Below are 19995 nucleotides of genomic sequence, written 5' to 3' on the forward strand. Positions count from 1 at the left end.
TCGGGTAGAGGTCAGGATGAGGCCCCCTAGTTTTGTAGCTACCTGTCCAAGTGTGCAGCCTGTAAGCCTCTCGCACTAGTTTGCAGCTCCATTGCCTTGCGGAAGACTATTGACACTCAAACCAAAATGACTACGTACATGTAGTAAGTTTGAGACGTTGTCACTTTTCGCAGAGTTGATTCATAAAACCTTGATAAGTTCAGATTTCTTGTAGATGTGGCAGAACGTTGCCACATCTTCCTTATACCAGCTTGACAATGTTGTTCTGCATTACTAACGCTGAAGACGTACAGTGTGCGAAAGGACTGAAATTTGATGACGAATAAAGGATGATTCGTCGTAAAAAAAAAAAATTACAATAAATAAAAAATTGATATGCATTGGTGTGTTGTGATAGCGGGGAAGGATACTGGTGATTTAGCTTCTAATCACTTGAATGAATTATACAAATGCCAAATATATAACACAGACTCTGATGAAAATAAGTGGTACAATACGAAAAAAAAAAAAACTGTTATTGGCTTCTCAAGTGATGGTCGATTGTAAATTAAGTCGACTTTGTCCCGGAACGGTCTCTTTCTCCCGAATTAGGGATGCACATTCACTGTAGTCGGATTGTAAGTGAAGAAGAAGTTTGGCAACGTAGCTAATGACAGCCATCTTCCTTTTGGTTTGACTGTAGTAAACGGCAGACTCGCAGAGGGAACTTCTCTCTTTCGAGACCTTTAGACAGGTAGAAGAGGACTCCAGGTACATTCCTCCAGACTGCAGTGGTCACAGGATTAGGCTGTCTCGATTTATAGTTCCACCTAATCGGAAGCAGGATAGTATGAAGCAGCTACTGGTCCCATCCAGATCTGGCATAGCCGTGATGTTAGTTGGTTTTGATGGTGATAACAGTTCAGTCGTATTGAGGCAACCAAGTTGTGTACATACACACCGTGGACATGGTGCTCTATAGAGCAGTTCTGCCGAAAAAAAATCACTGCTGTCATAATAGTGCACGGCCCTGAAGTACAGTTATATCGAATTATGTAGAGACGTCCTTAGATTAATACAGTGTATTATTACAGCAGTAATAATGGCACAGAAAGCAAGGGTAAAGCGTCCAAAGAAAGGACAAATGAAGGGGATTCAGAAAACAGAGAAACTGTCAGTCTGTATCATGTTTCTCCTCTGCCCATCTGTTTCACCCCCTTACTACCTCTCGTTCTCCCTCTCCTAAAACATCCTAAATCCACACCCTACTCAATATTATCTATCGTCTTCCATTCTTTCCATTTGACCAAGCCACCTCCGAACACTCTGAGCCACTTTCCACCTCTTGGTAAGAATTTTGCTTACTCGGGGAGTAAGCCTACAAACTATTTTGTTGTTGTTCTTGCTGTTGTTGGTAGGAAAGGTTAGTGGAGAAGCCTAAAGAAGTCTGAAAGTGGTGTTTCCCGTTGAGTTGAAGAGACAGGAATTTTAGGATAGGATATTTATGATTTATCTATTAGCATGAAAATGTAAAAAAAATAAATAATGTGCTTATTAAACAGTACAGAGCAATTATTTCTAATAAGATATAGCACATTCATTTTAATTTTCGTTGGTGAAACGACGCTCTATTTGACCGTAGATTTTAGCACACGCCTCGAGTAACCTGGAGGTCGGATAACGCCTTGTTATCCTAGCATCGTTCGCGATATTTATTATGCAAATAATTTATTTTAACGGCTCCTGCCTCTTTTTCTCATTCACATTCTTCATTCACGCTGTGCTTTAAAAATATTGAATGGGGAGAGCAATACCACAATCACCGCGTTCTTCCTAACCAGTATGAAGCAACCGCTCTTTGTCTGCTAGAACCTGTGTTAATATTAGCTCCATCTCGTCTTCCTTTTCATGGGGCATGTTGCCTCATCCCTGGAATCAATAAGCCGAATTCCTGCAAACGCAAAATAAGTTTTTTAGTGACTCACTGAGGGGTCGAATTTGATCCAGACTCTACGAACTTGAAAATTCGGGTAAACCGCCATCTTTGTTGACTCGTCTTTCAGTATATTTATTATTTATAATACCCTCATCCATATCTCTCTCTCTCTCTCTCTCTCTCTCTCTCTCTCTCTCTCTTCTCTCTCTCTCTCTTTACCTTGAGGAGTGTGACTTATGCCTCAAGGCATCGTATGAAGTATTCCATTATTTTTTATTTTTAGAAAGGCACCTATGAACTTTGTATATCTCAAGTAAAAGAAGGATTATATCAATTTACTCTCGCTAAGCGAAAGATGAAGTCCAAGTCAAGACCACTGCGGAACAAGACACTTCTCTTCCAAGAAGCAAAAAGATACGTGATACTTAGATGGGGTATTTGAAAGGACTCTGTTGATATCGGAAAAACGGGACTCAGTTTCCTCTCATATCAAATCATTCTTTATCTCTCGGAAGTCGTGTCTCGATATATGTAAGAGGATAGATAGGAATATTAACATTTATTATTATATATTTTTTTTGTTCTCTCACAGTCCTCTAATTCGACTTTGTGGTATTTATAGTGTGGGGTTCCGGGTTGCATCCTGCCTCCTTAGGAGTCCACTTTTCTTACTATGTGCGCCGTTTTTAGGATCACATTCTTCTGCATGAGTCCTGGGGCTACTTCAGCCTCTAGTTTTTCCAGATTCCTTTTCAGGGATCTCGGGATCGTGCCTAGTGTTCCTATGATTATGGGTACAATTTCCACTGGCATATCTTATTTCTATTTTCAGGTCTTGATACTTATCCGTTTTTTTCCTTTTCTTTCTCTTCAACTCTGGTGTCCCATGGTATTGCGACATCTATGAGTGATACTTTCTTCTTGATTTTGTCAATCAACGTATCACCCTATCCGTTCTGATACCACAGTCCCAGAGGATCTTTGCCTGATCGTTTTCTATCACTTCCTCAGGTTGGTGCTCGTACCACTTATTACTGCAAGGTAGCTGATGTTTCTTGCACAGGCTCCAGTGGAGGGCTTTTGCCACTGAATCATGCCTCTTTTTGTACTGGTTCTGTACAAGTGCCGGACAATTCGCTTGCTATGTGGTTTATTATGGTTTCATTTTTTTCGTAATTGCACTTCCTTTACATATGGGAGAAGATGGTTGATTTCCATCTATCGTTCTTGGACATATCTTGATTTAATTAGGGGCCTGATTCTTCTGGCCGCTGTTAATCATTTCCTTCAGTTTCCTTCTTTTAAGCTCTCCCCTCAGTAAGTCCAAGTTGCCAAACGCTGTATCAATTACAGACTGGCATAGTTCTTTAAGTCTGTCTCATGTATTTGTCCGTGCATTGGTTTTGTCTTATGCCAATCCTCTTCTTTGCTTTGTTCTTTTCCTTTCCTTTCTATATATATTTCGGGTCTTTCGTCATTACTTTTTATTCAGTCCTTCTTCTCATGCACTCTTTAGCCAACTCGTCTTCACTGGTCCTTCACTATATTTGCCATCCCCAGTGCCTCTGTTTCTGGATGTTTGACGCAGTTCCTGTTATGACTTATTATTATTATTATTTTATTATTATTATTATCCCTTATTAATTATTTATTATTATTATTATTATTATTATTACTGGCCTTGTTTGTTATGTGTAAGAAGTTCGTTAGGAGTACTGCATAATACAAATGAATAGGCACTAACTTGTTTTAGTTATATAAATTATTCTTTTATTAACTGGTGTTTATTATTTTAGTTATGAGTAACTAGATTTATGGAGGAAAATTAATAATTTAATACAATTGAATAAATATTTGTTATTATTATGATCATTTCATACAATCATATTATTATTAATATTGTTGTTGTTGTTATAGTTGTTGTTTAAGAAGGTGGGATGTTACTTTGTTGTGTTTGTAATGTTTTAAGTACATTTTATTTCTGGAATGAGTAAGCTTAACTTTGTTTGTAGATGCATTCGCTTTTAGTGGTTTTCACCAAAATTTTGCGAAGATAAACTTTCGACGCCAACTACATCGGACTCCCAGGTGCACGGGGACCATGGAAACGTTCGAAAGGTCCAGGTGAAAAGTTTTAGGTTCTATTTTCCCTTCCACTGCCGCGATGTCGACATTAATCGGCATGATTCCGCTCAGAGGTGATAAAAAAGGGAATAAAGTGAATTTACAAAAATGTTGATATTTATTAAGAGGCGAAGTAAATAAAAGCTATTTAAGCAATCCAAGATTCATTGATAACTATTTAAAAAAAAATGTATAAGCAAGCGAAGGAAAAGACTCCATGATAATGATATTGAAGTTATCACTAGGAATAGGTACATTCTTGAAAAATCACGTAAGACAAAAGAAAAAAAATACGGTCGCTTATTCTTTCATAATATTTCTGGTAAATTCGGACGAAGAGATTGTTGTTATGATTAAGTTCCGTGTCAGGGTGCATGAGTAGAACTTCCTACTCCTTAAACGGGTGTTTCATGAGGACAGAAGAATGTGCAGGTTAAACAGTGCAGAACTATTATTTGGAATATGAAGTATAGCGTATTTATTTTAATTTTCGTAGGTGAAACAACGCGCTATTTAACTGTAGATTTTATTATGCCCCTTGAGTAAGCTGAAGGTCGGATCACACCTTGTTTTTCAATAGCAATAACTTAATGAATATTGACCCATTCCATAGGTTTTCATGTATCTTTATTCATTTATATTTTTTTTTTTATTTTACAATAGTCATTTATTTTATTTACTTAGTTATTCGTATGTTTATTCACAGTGACATTAACATGGTGAATCTAGCACGTAACCAGAGGCTGGCATATACATATACTCTATATATATATATATATAATATATATATATATATATATATATATGATATATATATATGTATATATTTGTGTGTGTATATATTTAATCTATTAATTCATTAAATTTAGGGATTTTACACCATATCAGAGGCTGTCATTTATCATTTGTGTTTAGTTATTTTGTTTTTTACAGTGGATATAATTCAAGTTATTTACACCATACAAGGGGCTACCATTTAGATTGCTGTTAACGTTAATTTGTTTATTTATTTATTTGTATATTTTATATTGACTATAACCCGAGGGAATTTGCACCATACTAGAGGTTGCCATTGTTGTTTTTATTTTTATTATTATTTATTCGTTTAGAAGGGCCCTAACTTAAGGAATTTTACGCCATTCCGGGATTGTCATTTTTTACCCTGTTTCACAAGGTTCATTTACTTTTTCATCCTTTAACTTTTTTTTTATTTATTTATTTTACAATATCATTAGCTTAAGGGGCTTTGCATCACCCCAGAAGCTGGCATATATACATATATATATATATATATATATATATATATATATATATATATATTATATATATATATATATATTATATATATATATATATATATTCACTTATTTTGCAAGGCCATTCACTTAAGGAATTTTACCCCATCGTAGATATTTGTTTTTGTTTATATATATATATATATATATATATATATATATATATATATAATATATATATATATATATATATATATATATATATTCACTTATTTTTGCAAGGCCATTCACTTAAGGAATTTTACCCCATCGTAGATATTTGTTTGTTTATATATATGTATGTATATATATATATATATATATATATATATATATATATATTATATATATATATATATATATATATATATATATATATATTATATGTGTGTATGATATATATGTGTGTGTGTGTGTGTGTGTGTGTGTGTATTACAAATATATTTAAGGGTTAATACCATACCATAAGTTGGCATTTCTGTATATATATATATATATATAATATATATATATATATATATATATGTATATATATATATATATATATTATTTATTTACTTTACAGTGGCTTTAACTTGTATGGTTTTTTTTTTACCAAACCAGAGGTTGGCATATATTAATTTTTTTTTTGCAATTGCTATTTATTTGTTTATTTATAATTTGTTTATTTATTTTTTTATATATTTATTTATATACTTTCATTTATATGTAATATCATTTATTTTGTTCACTCATATATATGTTGTCATTTATTTTGTATATACTTATTTATTTTTTATTTTAAACTGACTGTGTATTTTATTCATTTTTGTGTCTGTATTTTATTAATTTTTGTGTATTAATATTTTTAAAAATCGCAATAACTTGCAGGATTTCACACTATACCAAAGTCTGCCTTTTTTTTATTTATGTATTTATTTTACAATAGCGATTTTACATCCTACCAGAGGTTATTATTTACTTATTTGTTTATTTACAATGGCCATTTATTTATTGCTTCATTTACTACTTCATTATTAATTTAATCAGTTACTCTTTTAATTATCCATTTATCTACAAAGTTCTTAATTTTATGGATGTTACAACATACCAGTGGTTGTCATTTATTTTGTGTATGTTTATTTACATATTGTGCAATGGCTATTTTTTATTTATTTATTTTTTTCACAGTGGTAATAATGTAGGAGATATACAGTTCCGATAATTGACATTTAATTTATTTATATTTATTTCCCTATGTATTTTATTTTATAGTGGCATTTAGGCTCCAATGCATTTCTTGGGAACATTCATCACGCAGCCTTCAAAAATGCTGTATAAGTAGTTCTTGAAGACTTCGTTGGTTCCAGATGTTGTGCTAATGGAGTGGCCTATGGGGATGAATAAAATGATGCCTTCATCGGGATAGTGATTATATAGTTTGAAATTTATCGTTTCACCCATCGGTGATCGAAAGAAAAAAAAAATAAAAAAAATAATAAAAAAGTCACAACATTATGGAGTAGGAAGTTCATCTTTTTTAACTTTCTACTCCACAATTCTTTGTTCCTTGAGGAAAGATGAGTTGTTTGGCATCTGAGTTTGAAATTTTGCCTCATTTCCTTCTTGGAACAACATTCATGAGCCAGCTCATTTCCTTCTTGGAAAAATATTCCTGACCTCTTCGTTTCCCTCTTGGAACAACATTCCTGATCTCCTCATTTCCTTCTTGGAACTACATTCCTGACCTCCTCATTTCCTTCTTGGGACAACATTCCTGGCCTTCTCATTTCCTTCTTGGAACTATATTCCTGACCTCATTTCCTTTTTGGAACAACTTTCCTGACTTCCTCATTTCCTTCTTGGAACAACATTCGTGGTCTTCTTATTTTCTTCTTGGAACTATATTCCTGACCTCCTCATTCCCTTCTTGGAACAACTTTTCTGACCTCCTCATTTCCTTCTTGGAAATACATTCCAGACCTCCGCATTTCCTTCTTGGAAATACATTCCAGACCTCCGCATTTCCTTCTTGGAACAACATTCCTGCCCTTAACATTGCACTCTCTTATAAATAGGAGTTTTGGGGTCATAAAATTGCAAGATGGTCTGCGCCACTTATATACTGTAGTACTTTCTTGGTCAGAAGGCTTATTTAGCTATAAACCTTTACTTCTGCATTCTCAAGTGAGTCATATAATGTACAGCCTCTGTCCTGTGTTAAACTTCGAAAAGTGAAATACTTTTATTATTATTTTGGCCTTCAACCAAATTTATGGGAAGTCTTCTGTGTACTGTATTTGAACCCAAGGGTTGTTGAGAATTTAAAAAGAAATGACGGTGTTAGAATTTTAAGGTAATTTAACGTAGTATATGTTGGAAAACCGAAAGTACAACAAAGATAGCAGGCTGAAATGACAGTTTTATTTGTACTGAAGTCGTCTTTTCTGTTTTCTGCTCATTATGAGGAGTTCTCTGGTTACTGTTGAAAGAAAGGCAATGAACTACCCATACCCTACGTGTTTAAACCCGTAGGGGGCTAGTGCCGTCAGTGTACAGACGGCCAACGAAGAATTGGCATAGTTTCTTAATTCATTGTTCGTTATGGAAATATTGCCATATGCAGGCGCCAGATTATTTTCTTAACAATAAATAACATTTCCTTTCAAAAGTGCTATACTTGAAATAAATTACATTAGTTTGAGTAGACTTATTCAACGTGTTAAAGATAATTATTTTGTAAAGTAAGGAAAATATATACCGATGGGTCCACGATTTCTAATTTTATTCTCAACTCTAGCTTCGTGGCAGCATACCAAAGGATTTTGAAGTTGGTTTTGCTGCCGCTCTAGTCTTGACTCAACGTATCTACTGCACTGGGATGTTGTCATTTTGTCTCCTACAGCCGATTAATAATACATCAAGAAGTTGACATTCCTTGAAAACGATGTTTAATCAAACTAATTTTGTCCTTTGATGAATAAAATAATTTGCATGACACATTTAGTGGGCGTAAATTGGACTTCTGATTTTCCCACATGATTAGCCTAGGTCTATTTTCAGCAGTATACTCTATCGGATACGTAATATTAATTAATATTTAAATCCTCAATATATATATATATTGTGACGTTTATAGATCGTTCCGTCTACCCAGATATTAATTAATTAATTTGATTTGGAAAACGGCAGCCATTTCTTCCAAATATCAGCGGATTTTTAGGAAACGCGGGAACCAAAACCCGCCAGCCAGAGGTAGAGAGTTCCCCAGTTGGGGGAATATAGTCTTTTGTCAGCTTTAGGGACGTATCTCGAAGGGAAGGATGTAGGCAGATTGGTACTTCTTAGACCTATATCTTAAGCTCTCTTTCCTGTGACCCCTCTGCTGGCTGTATGCTCTGTTTCCAGGATTTGCCTTGCTCGTGGGGGGTTAAGCTGACTTCCAACACCCAAGCAAAACACCTGGGTTCTTCCCCAGTCGACTGCAGGACGTGACCTCGGACGGATGTCCAGCCACCTGCCTTCCTGTTAGGCCTATCCAGGGCGGGAGTGGCGCGCCGATCGACCCAGGCCTAAGACAAAATCCAGGCCATGCTTTTCTACAAAGGTCCACACTGAACACAACATCCAGGTACGTCTTGTGGAACAGCATATTGCCAGTCTCTCCCATCCTATTATCTATTTGATCCTCATTCTCCCAATTCAATTTCCAACCCAAAAGGAACTCATCCTTTTGTTCCCTCTCACTGCCTCATGGCCGCATGCTTCCCCTTGTGTGATCATCCCAGACCAATTAAGTCATTGCATACCTCAGTGAAACATTAAAAGTTCCTTCTCCCCAGTGTTAGAGAATTAATTAATCAAAACAAGAAGTCATTTTTTTTCCATTTATCTCGTCTAATCTGGGATTCTTTTCCAGATTCCATGAGCCATGTGTCATGTCTCTGCCCGCAAGTGTTGCATTACCCAAGTTTATGAAACCAGCTTCACGAATCCATTTTGAGCCAGCTATTATCCATTTGTGAGAGATATATAAGTCCCAACGTGTGGACGCTGCATTTACCTTTTCTCCAGGCCAGCAAGGGCCTTTTTGTAAATAAATAGCTGTAAAGTAACGAGCTGAGTTTTCTGGCGACCTTTCCCTCTAAAGAAATTATCGCTAACTATCAGTTTTACGGTAAGTTCGATTAATTTCCTTCTGTCCTCCCTCAATTATTTCCGTTTACGTATAGCCTCTCCCAAGGCCCGGCAAATACGTAACAATATATATATATATATACATATATTAATCTGCTTTATTTGATTATTCCCGTTATTCTTGTTTTATTAGCCATGTTCGCCTTTCTTCTTATCCTTTTCATTATTGCTTAACATAATTAACTCAGACCTTATTCAGTCTTATTTTTTTATCGAATTCCTTACATATTATCCTGTTTCATTTGGACACGTTGGAAAGCTGTGGGAGGCAAAACTGACGAATACATTAAGAAAGACTTAGTTTCATCAAAGCTTTCTTAGGTTGATCTTTCTGTAGCTATTCATTTCTTCTAAATAGAAATTAATTCAAATGAGTTTCATATGTATACCTAGACCTACTACCATAAGCATATTAAAAGTAGCTGCAAGGATAAGAAATATGAAAGGTGACGTTCTCGTTTAAGTCTATTTCATGTTTTTTTTTTTCTTCAAGAAAAACCTACTGCTTTAATCAAGGGTTGCTCTTTGACGGCTACAGGGTGTAACACGAGTGTATGCACATATTTTGGGGAATAAAAGATAAGTTTCTTTGAACAGAAAATATTTTATAAACATCCATTTTAAGGCGTCCGTTGTTGGTGCGGGGAATTTTAAAATAACCGTTATCATTAGTGATGCTTTCACGCGATACGAGTTCGTCGGATCGAGTAACCTGAGATGGAGAAGAGATGGTGGCGTATAGGAGTAATGGAAGGATTAGGCCGATGTTAATAAAGTATCTCCCAATAAAATGTATTTTTTAGGTTTTGAAGAAAAAAAATGCATGCATCATTGAAACTGTTTCCCTCCCTATCCGTGGTATTCATTGGCCACCGATAAAAAAAAACAAAACAAAAAGAGTAAGCCTAACTGAATCTCTCATCCATCAAAGATAAGTTTGCTTATTCATTAGACAACTATCAAAGATTTCAAGTGTAGATTTAAAAATCTCTTCCTCTCCATCTAAAGTATTTATCAGACACCAGTCATAAGCGTAGAGATAGTCATGATTCCTGGTTCAGCAATGCCGTGACGAGGCACTAGAATTCAAAATTCACAAATTAATGTTGTGGTGCTTCGAGGTGTTCCACCTCTAGGCCCATGTTCTAAATTTTGCCGTTCTTTAAACAATTTGATTTTTCTATTTATGATTCTCTCCGGTTTATTAAGCTTTCTTGATATCTCTCCAACAGACACTTGCACCGAATGCAGTGCAATAATTGTCTCTCGCTCATCGAGGGATGTTTCTTAGACCGATAAATGACACATTGACATTAGATTCCCGTGCACATAACATCAAAAGCAATAGAGTGAGGTCTCCTGGTTCACACTGTTAGGATATGGTTTCTTTTTTTTCTTTTAAATTTGATAGCATTTTGTGAGATTCCAATATTTTCTGTAAAATTTAACAAAAGGAATAGCTCAACTACCTCCAACTTAATATTGAAATAATAATTTAAGGACTATGTTTATGCGATACTATTAGTAATAGGTGTTTCCTATCTATTTGGTAATGTATTTCTATGGTTGTGATATGACATTTTTTATCACTTCGTTTCGTTCACGCCAATTTTGCTATATGGAAGATACTTTTCCACAATAACATAACATAATGTTCTAAAGATATGAGTGACTGTTTTTAACGTCAATACATATGATTTCTTCCATCTTTGAAAAGAAAAATAGATGAATAAGGCATGAATCAGTCGTTAGGCAGGTGAACGAAAAATTATGAAACTCTGCCAAGAGTTTTTTGGCCGACAGTACCTATTACAGTGCGCTGTAGGGATTACTTACTAGACTCCTTACAGCGTTCCTTCGCCCCTAACTGCAACCCCTTTCATTTCTTCTGCTGTGCCTCCGTTCATATTCTCTTTCTTCCAGCTTACTTTCCACCCTCTCTGTCAATTGTTTCCTATTGCAACTGCGAGGTTTTCTTCCTGTTACAACTTTCAAACTTTCCTACTTTGAATTTCCTTTCCACCGCTGAATGACTTTATAGGTCCCAGTGCCAGGCCTTTGGCCTAAAATTTATATGCCTTCTTTCCTTCCTTCCTTTTTTTTCGGTTAATTTATGTCCCATATGCCAAGATTTCCATGATGGGATGAAAGATGAATAATTCGCTATGTTCGTTATGAAAAATTTATTTGAAATCATTATTCACTTTTTTAGTTTTCTGTAAAAGAACTCTGTTGAGATGGCTTTGTCTGTCTGTCTTCAGATCTTATAAACTACCGATGCCAGAGGGCTGGAAATTGGTATGTTGATCATACACCCTCCTATCATCAAACATACTAAATTGTAGCCTTCTAGCCACAGTTTTTTTTTTAAGGTTAATTTTAGCCATGATCGTTCCTACACTACCGGGCCGTGGCTGAAAGTTTCATGGGCCGCGGCTGAAAGTTTCCTACAGCATTACACGCTCCACAGAAAATTTGTTTCTTAAGCGCATTTTGTACTTGTTGTTCTGGCAGTCTTTTGAAATAATTTTTGAAATGAAGGAAAACCTGCCTGGAGGTAACTCACCCTTGGAATCTGGCAAGTTTGTTGGCTTGTGTCCTTTCGCAGTCGCCTGATCTCACAAAAGTTGTAGAGGTTCTCTTTTTAGAAAAACCCAGTAACAGTTGGTTCTCATTTAAAACATAGATTTTAGATAGAAAAAATAAAGTAAAAACAGTTGTTTTGAGGATTCCTTCTCCATTCACTTAAGTTCATTTTGAACGCAGTCTTGAAAGCCTACGGAATTGGTCCTTCTAGTTTCACAGTTCATAGCCTGGGTAGGGGATAAGAACAACATTAAATTGGAATTATTATTAATATCAGTAGATGAAACCTATTCACACGGAACAAGCACACAGGGGCCATTGACTTGAAATTCTAGCTTTCAAAGAATGCTGGTTTCAACTTCCCACCGCAGAACGCACACTGCGGCAGTAACTGATCATGATACAGAGTCAGTGATTTTTTCATCGCTCTGGGTGAGGCGCGAAGTCACGACATCTGAGCTGCATACCGCGACGCTAGCAACCATAATTATAACTGTACCAGCAAGATATGACCTTATAAACTGCAGTGCAAGGTCGAAAATTCCTTATTAAAATGCGCACATTTTGATCAATTTGTAATTGGCAAGGTGTAGCCGACTGGGAGAGATGGTGGACATACATAGTACTCAAAATAAACATAAGAAATACAGCAGGTCAGTGAAGACTATTTCGCTTATATTAAGAAATAATCCATAAAAACAATCGATCACAAAGAATTGTTCTTATTATCGTGAAAGGGTTTTGTTCCCGTCGTATTTGCTCAATATTTGATGTGGAATGCAATACTTACTTAGCTAGAGAGACAATAGTTTTTTTATTCGTGATACCGTGAAGTTTACAGGTTCTCTTTACTACTTAATTACTGAAACTCCCTTGCTGTTGGTCAGTAGTAAAGTATTGGATCAACCATGCTTAAAAGGCAGGCGCTATCTACGCTGATTTGTGACTATGACGTAGCTGGTGTAAATCGGCACGTATTTGAGGCCATTGGATTCTTTTATATCCAAGATAATACTTGTAGCGTTATTTCATTGCCTTTAGCAATCGCGTTTTTTTTACAAATTATTGTTTAAAGGAGATAGCTGCTTCTGGAGTATATTTTATATGTGCAGATAGTTTATTTCTTTTTGGCATTTTCTTTTTAGTTTCTTGTGAAGTGTAGTTTATTAAAGTAATATCTTTAATATCTTTTTTTTCATGAAACAATGGTTATTTGTATTTTCATGTAAGGTACTTTTCAACAGTCATCAGATGTCAGTTATTTAAGCTGAGGATAAAAAAGGCTAGACTGGGTAGTGTTGATGAAAGAGCTTCTCTCGGAATGTAGGTCTAAAAAGTCTTGAGTACTTGGGGGTACCTTAAGCCTCTCCTACGGAAGGGTCACGGAGGCCACTTTAGACGTCATTGAAACTCGTTAATATTCTTCTAGTGTCTGTTGACTTGTCTCATAGTTTGTCGATTTCTATTGTCTCAACCAGCTTGGAGGACAGAGCACGTACAACCTTCCCCCAGAGGGACCGTTCAAAATGGGAACGGTAGCACCTTCAGCAGCTATCTTAAGAGGAAAAAGCCTTATATATATATATATATATATATATATATATATATATATATATATATATATATATATATGTGTGTGTGTGTGTGTGTGTGTGTGTGTGTGTGTGCGTGTGTGTGTGTGTGTTCTTATCTAAATCGTAGTTGAAGAGTTTAAAGTGCCTCAAAAAATTTATTGAGATTATATAGCCAAGTGCTTTATTTTTAATTTCATATTGTAACCTTTATACGATCGCAACCCTACTAAACCCTACACGTGTTCAGAATAAAACAAGACAGTAGTTCGGTGCAATAACGAGAGGAATATCAAGAGAGTGCAATGTGACACAGGACAGTAGTATTGCGTGCAAGAATTTCATGATTCAGTCGACATAAAATGAACATTAAAAACGTCTTTGTATTAAACAGTTGTAAGCAGCCTGGCCAGTTTTGATATACTGTACCTCCCATTCTAAGGATGTGTTATTAAATGTATTCACGTCCGTGTGGCAGATTTTAAAGTGCTGTGCATAGACAGAAGCTTGAATCCTTAGAGATAAAACAATCAAACTTCACAGTTGTTCGTTCTTAGATCATGGCTGAAATATTAGAACTCTTGTCATATTTTCACTTCTTGTAGCAGAAAGGATTTAGTTAACTAATCACAGAGGTCCAGATACATTCTATTCACTGAGTATTGTCTTTTTAATATAATAACGAATATTTTTTTCTGATGAAGTTCGATTTTCGTATACTTAGATGAAAAGTTATGATGAAGATGACCATGTCAATGTATTATAGATTAAAAATCACTGTTTTGTGCAAACTGAATGTAAATATGGTATTACAGCATATGTCATATTTTGTCAATAAAGAATAATAATAATAATAATATATTTTATACCGATTTTCCTGCAGCGTGAATTGACAATATTTTATATCCCCCACGAAGGCAACATCGTTATTCGGTTCTTCCGCCCTTTGTTATTCTCCTTGTAAAGAAAAGAGGCTCCTGGTAATAGGCAACCAGTCATTTGAATGTTGTGAAAAAAGGGTTAATTCTGGAAAAGCCAGGGCGACGAGAAACACGGACCCACAACGGAAGCCGCACAACTTTTCACTATTGCCTGTCTAGGGCAAACAATTCACGCCGTGGGTAAAAGTGCCGACTCGTCAAGTATATAAATCGGCCAAACTTCTATAAACCAGTTCCAAAGTCGGCTACTATAATCTCAAGATTAGATGGCGACTTCATTGTTCCGTTTTCGCAGAGCGTGACGTCGCCTCCCTTCCTTCCTTTTTTTTTTTTTTTTTACTGAACTTGCTTTGGCACTCCAACGTCAGTTATTGTAACTAAGACGACATTGCTCTCCGATATCCTCACCACGCCCCCACGCTCCTCCTCCTCCTCCTCCTCCTCCTCCTCCTCCTCCTCCTCGATGTCTTGTCTCTAGTTCCGTGAAGGCTCACTCTCAGTCTCTCGGTGTGTGTGTTACCGATCAGTCGAACCTCGAACGCTCCTTTGGTGAGTAGAAAGAAGTCTCGTTTTCCCTTTTCCCGCCTTCGTTTTCCGCAACGTGATATGCGAGTCTTGTTTTTTTATGGAATCGTGGAAGATCATACGTGTAGTGGCTTTACGCTTATTTCCACTACCGTGATGCTATGAAAATATTTTACGTATATTTTATTCTCTAGTAAATTTTCATGGTGGATTGGTTTTTTCAAGTAGCAAACGATCTGTTGCTTGAGGCAATAACTATATCAACATCTCAGCGATTGTACGGACTATAATGAACGAAACAGAATTTGTTGGTTAACGTTTTACGTTAAAAAGATAACCTTTTATTACATTGAAAGGTGTAAGGCTTGCATGTCAGTAATAGATTCAACCAAGCATGCATACGCAGACATACAAGCTCATATGTTGGATATATATATATATATATATATATATATTATATATATATATATATATATATATATTATACATACAGTATATGAACATTTGTGTGTATATATATATATAATATATATATATATATATATATATATATATATATATATATATACTATATATATATATATACATGTGTGTGTGTACACATATATTGCAGCTCATTCCCTATTGGCCTGATTAGGTATTACCTTCCTTTCAGTAAATATTAATGGGATGAAGATGTCATTCCAATGTGTTCGTGCCCGATGAAAGAACTGAATAATTCCTAAAGAATATTATTCAGATATTCACAGACGCTTCTAAATCCGTTCCTTGAATGGCCTACATTGAAACGATCTGTCAGCCAACGGTTCAGTGAAGATTACAGTAGATTGAGAATAAGGCTTCTTTGCTCCGTGGTGCTGCGTTTTGCAAAAGGAACTGTAACCCGCTACGCCGAAAAAAAAAAAAGAACACTTGTAGGTGTTTTATCCCCGCACGTGGAGTATACGTATATCATTGGGATCTTTCCTTTTGATGCAGGAGAGTTCCTGCCTATGTTGCTATGAAATTCATCCATGATTTCTCTTTCCTGGAGACGATGCCTATTTGTTTCTTGTATGTCAAGTCTCTCTCTCTCTCTCTCTCTCTCTCTCTCTCTCTCTCTCTCTCTCTCTCTCTCTCTCTCTCGGGTCTTTTCAAGACGTGAAGTCTGTTGATCATATACGATGAAATTTCAGTGCACCTCACGTGGTACACTGTAAGCATTACCTAACAGCCATTGCAGCGTCCCTTCGGCCCGTAGCTGCAGCCTCTTCCATTCCTTTTACTGTATTTCCGTTCATATTCTTTTTCCTCCACCTGACTTTCCACCCTCTTTTAGCAACTGTTTCATGGTGCAACTCAGAACTTCCTCCTTTCAACCTTTTTGCTGTGAATTTGTTTCAGCGATGAATGACTTCGGAGGTCCCAGCGCTTGGCCTTTGGCTTGGTGGAAGAAAAAGAATACGAGGATATTTCTTTAGGGGTTTGCTTTATGAGCTCTGACGTCTTTGAAGGCGTTTTTTCCGGAGCTGCCAACTTTCTCACGGTCTCGGTCTAGGACTAGGAGGGATTGTCATGCGCAGATTGCAAGATGTTGGGGAGTTTTTTCAAGAGATGTGAAGTGCCTGAAGGTGTTCTCCAAACAGATGTCACGTGTCCGCTGCCGTTTTCTTCCCGAGATATGAACTGTATTAAGGAGGACTGAGAAGTCTTCCCTTTTATTCGAGTGATGCTGTTGGTTGTGGTGAGGTGTGAGGTCCGCTGTTCCTTAAGAATTTGTCAGATATGACAAGGTATGTCTGACTTCCCCTTCAATTACTGTATAATCTGTAATGATAAAAACCCGAGTGGACCTTGTTTGTCCTCCCTCTGGTGACAGGAGGGAAGACATGACATTGCCACCCTCCTCCTGCAAATCGGTTCGTCCTCCAGGGTGGGGGCCGGGTAGGTAGGGGAGACATCATTCAGTTACTCCGAAGTACAACGGAGGCTTATGGCAAGTTTCTAGCATCTAAGGGATGGGCAGTCATTGTTGTTACCATCTTCAGTTTCCAGTTGGTTTTTCATTCTGCTTAAAAATACGCAACTGTCCTGGTTGTTTGGTGCTTTTCCTTTGAATTTCTTATTATAGGAAGAACTGATGCCCTGATATGAACTATGGCTATGCAATGTATGGAAATTGAAGGACGAATGTGAAAGCAACGATGTTTGAAAATATCAGTATTAATGAATTGGCAGTCCTGCTGTTAACATCGGTGAATTTGCGCATAATAGCTCGGGCTCTGAAAAGCTAAACCAAATAGAAAAATGGAAATATTAATTTAATATAAGATAATCTCTTTTATTAGATCGTCAATAATGTCAGTAACACTGCAGATATCATGTTTTTACTATCTAAGTTTATTCTTATATATCTGATCAATCTAACCTTTAAATTTCTTTAACTCATGGAATATTATTAATGAAATATTTCTCTTCCCTGACAACTTGGAAAAGTTCTTAGTGGTCATTTTGCATAAAGAAATTTTTCTTATACTAAACTTACACACACATACACACACACACACACCACACACACACACACACACATATATATAGGTATATATATATATATATAGATAGTATATATATATATATATATATATATATATAGATATATATATATATATACATACATACATACATACAACTATATACCTATTTATACAAATGTCTGTATATAAACATATATATATATATATATATATATATATATATATATATATATATATATATATATATATATATATACAGGTCACATAGCTATACGCTTCATAATAACTATCAAAGTGGCTACCAGGAAAAGGTGCTCGTACATCAAATCCCAGTTTATACATGCCGACGGCGTTTGGCCGTGTCGTATTGCCTTATTAAGGCTGAAAGTGACACTTCTCACTAAACCTTACAAAAAACGCAAGTGTAAAAAATATCACTAAAAGAACACGGACGTGACCTACCTAAACTGAGCTAAAAAGTAACAAAAACACCTAAAAAACAAAGAGGGCAAGTAAAAATAGAATTTCAGACCAAAAAGTATCAAGTGTTAATATTATTATATATTATTGAGCAGATGAACCCTATTCATAAGGACCAAGGCCACAGGAGCGCCTCAGTGGCGTGGTCGGTATGGTGTTGGCGAGCCATCTCGGTTCGATTCTCGGACATTCCACTGAGGAGTTTGAGATGTGTAATTCTGGTGATAGAAGTTCACTCTCGACGTGGTTCGGAAATCCCGTAAAGCCGTTGGTCCCATTGCGGAATGACCACTGGCTCCATGCAACGTAAAAACACCATACAAACAAACAAATACAAACCAAGCCCACAGGGGTCATTGACTTGAAATTGAAGCTTCCAAAGTATAAGGTGTTTATCAGCAGCATAAACAGATCTCAGAGTCGAGTGGAGGTTGTATAGTTGCTTAATGAGGGAATGGTAGTTTTTATCAGGATGGAATCGAACGTAGTGATTTCCTCTACCATTCAACAAGCGTTTTTCGTTGGGGGGAGGGGGGTAGCTGTCAGTGCACCTCACGTGGTGCACTGTTGGCATTATTGACGGGTCGTAGCAGCGTCCCTTTAGTCCCTAGATGCAGCCTCTTTCATTTCTCTTACAGTATCTCCATTGATATTCTTTCTTTCATCTTGCCTCCACCCTCTCCTAACAGTTGTTTCATAGTATAACTGTGACGTTATCCTCCGGTTACACCTTTCTGACCTTCTTAGTGTCAGTTTCTCTTTCAACGTTGAATGACCACATAGGTCCCAGCGCTTGGCCTGTGGCCTACATTCTGTATTCCATTTTATCAACAAGCGTTAACTTGTACTGTTCATATGCTTGTATGTCAGTGTATGTGTGTGTGAATTTTTAAGTCAAAATATATTTTCAATAATATACTTGTCAACGTCTTTCATTATGCCGTTGACTGATTAAATAAATTATTTGTTTTCACTTGCTCTTACTTATAAGCATACTTGGCAATTTGCTGCTCTAGTGCCAGTCCTTCCGGGAATTTTCTGTTTACTGATGATAATTTATTGTTTATTGATCAATATTATAATTTTAATTTCCCTGATATTTCAGTGCATTTCCTATACTATTTTCTCCCAATTTCCTTTATTGCGTGTTCCTCTGCTTAGAAGCCACAGATATACTCGAAGGTTAAGATTATTTTGCTTTAGTTACTGCTGCTTGTAATGATGGGGTGTTATTTAATTCACTTGTTTTTCCCTTCTCATTGTTTTGCCGTATCATATTGTGGATGTAGACCTGATCTACTTCTGGTGAGGTTTGTTGGTAGATGTTTGAATAGCCTTCAAAACTGTCGAAGTTTATCATAAAAAATGTTATGTAATACTAAGATTTCATCAGTCATTTCGAAATATATGAACGAATTGCTATTATTTTCCTAACCCTGGCTAGGCGAAAGTGATTATTAGTTCCGGAGTACTTCATCCTAGGTGATCCAGGTAGTAATACTCTTTCGAGAAAACTCAATTGAAATTTATGATACGCCGAGGGAGCGTCGCTCATTGATAATTATTATTAACCAAAGACGTCATCTCGGTGATTTCGATTATACTCCAAAATGTGGAAAGGATATTTTGATGTTTTATTGCTTGCATCTCGTGCTTTGTATAAAATTATTGTGAATGCATCAAATACGATACTTTTAATTTAAGACTACAAAAATGGTTGATAGACTTTTTATTCCGTCTTTATGCACTGATTTTCATCTGTGAGAAATTCATGGTTGTTGACGTTAAAGGTATCAGTATTGATTGATTGAATGAATATGTAAGCAGTGAATACGACCACGTTTTCTTGGCTGTAAACCTAACAAGAAAGAAAAAATCGAATTAAGAATA

The 19995-nt window shown here is 36.0% G+C and overlaps 1 protein-coding gene across 3 annotated transcripts in view; it reads left to right on the forward strand.

Annotated features, from left to right (window-relative positions):
• Positions 1-19995, forward strand: part of LOC135197087 (phosrestin-2-like) — a 265329-nt gene that overhangs the window by 38600 nt on the left and 206734 nt on the right. The window contains exon 1 of one of the 3 annotated variants that reach the window (XM_064224043.1): positions 14980-15136. The exons of 1 other annotated variant lie outside the window; for it this stretch is intronic. The gene's annotated coding sequence lies outside the window, so the exon portion shown is untranslated. Of the gene's footprint in view, positions 1-14979; positions 15137-19995 lie in introns of those variants that run through there. One more of the 3 variants, XM_064224044.1, reaches the window with a different exon arrangement.

The sequence above is a fragment of the Macrobrachium nipponense genome, chromosome 18 (assembly GCF_015104395.2).
Source record: "Macrobrachium nipponense isolate FS-2020 chromosome 18, ASM1510439v2, whole genome shotgun sequence".
Classification (NCBI taxonomy): Eukaryota; Metazoa; Arthropoda; class Malacostraca; order Decapoda; family Palaemonidae; genus Macrobrachium; species Macrobrachium nipponense.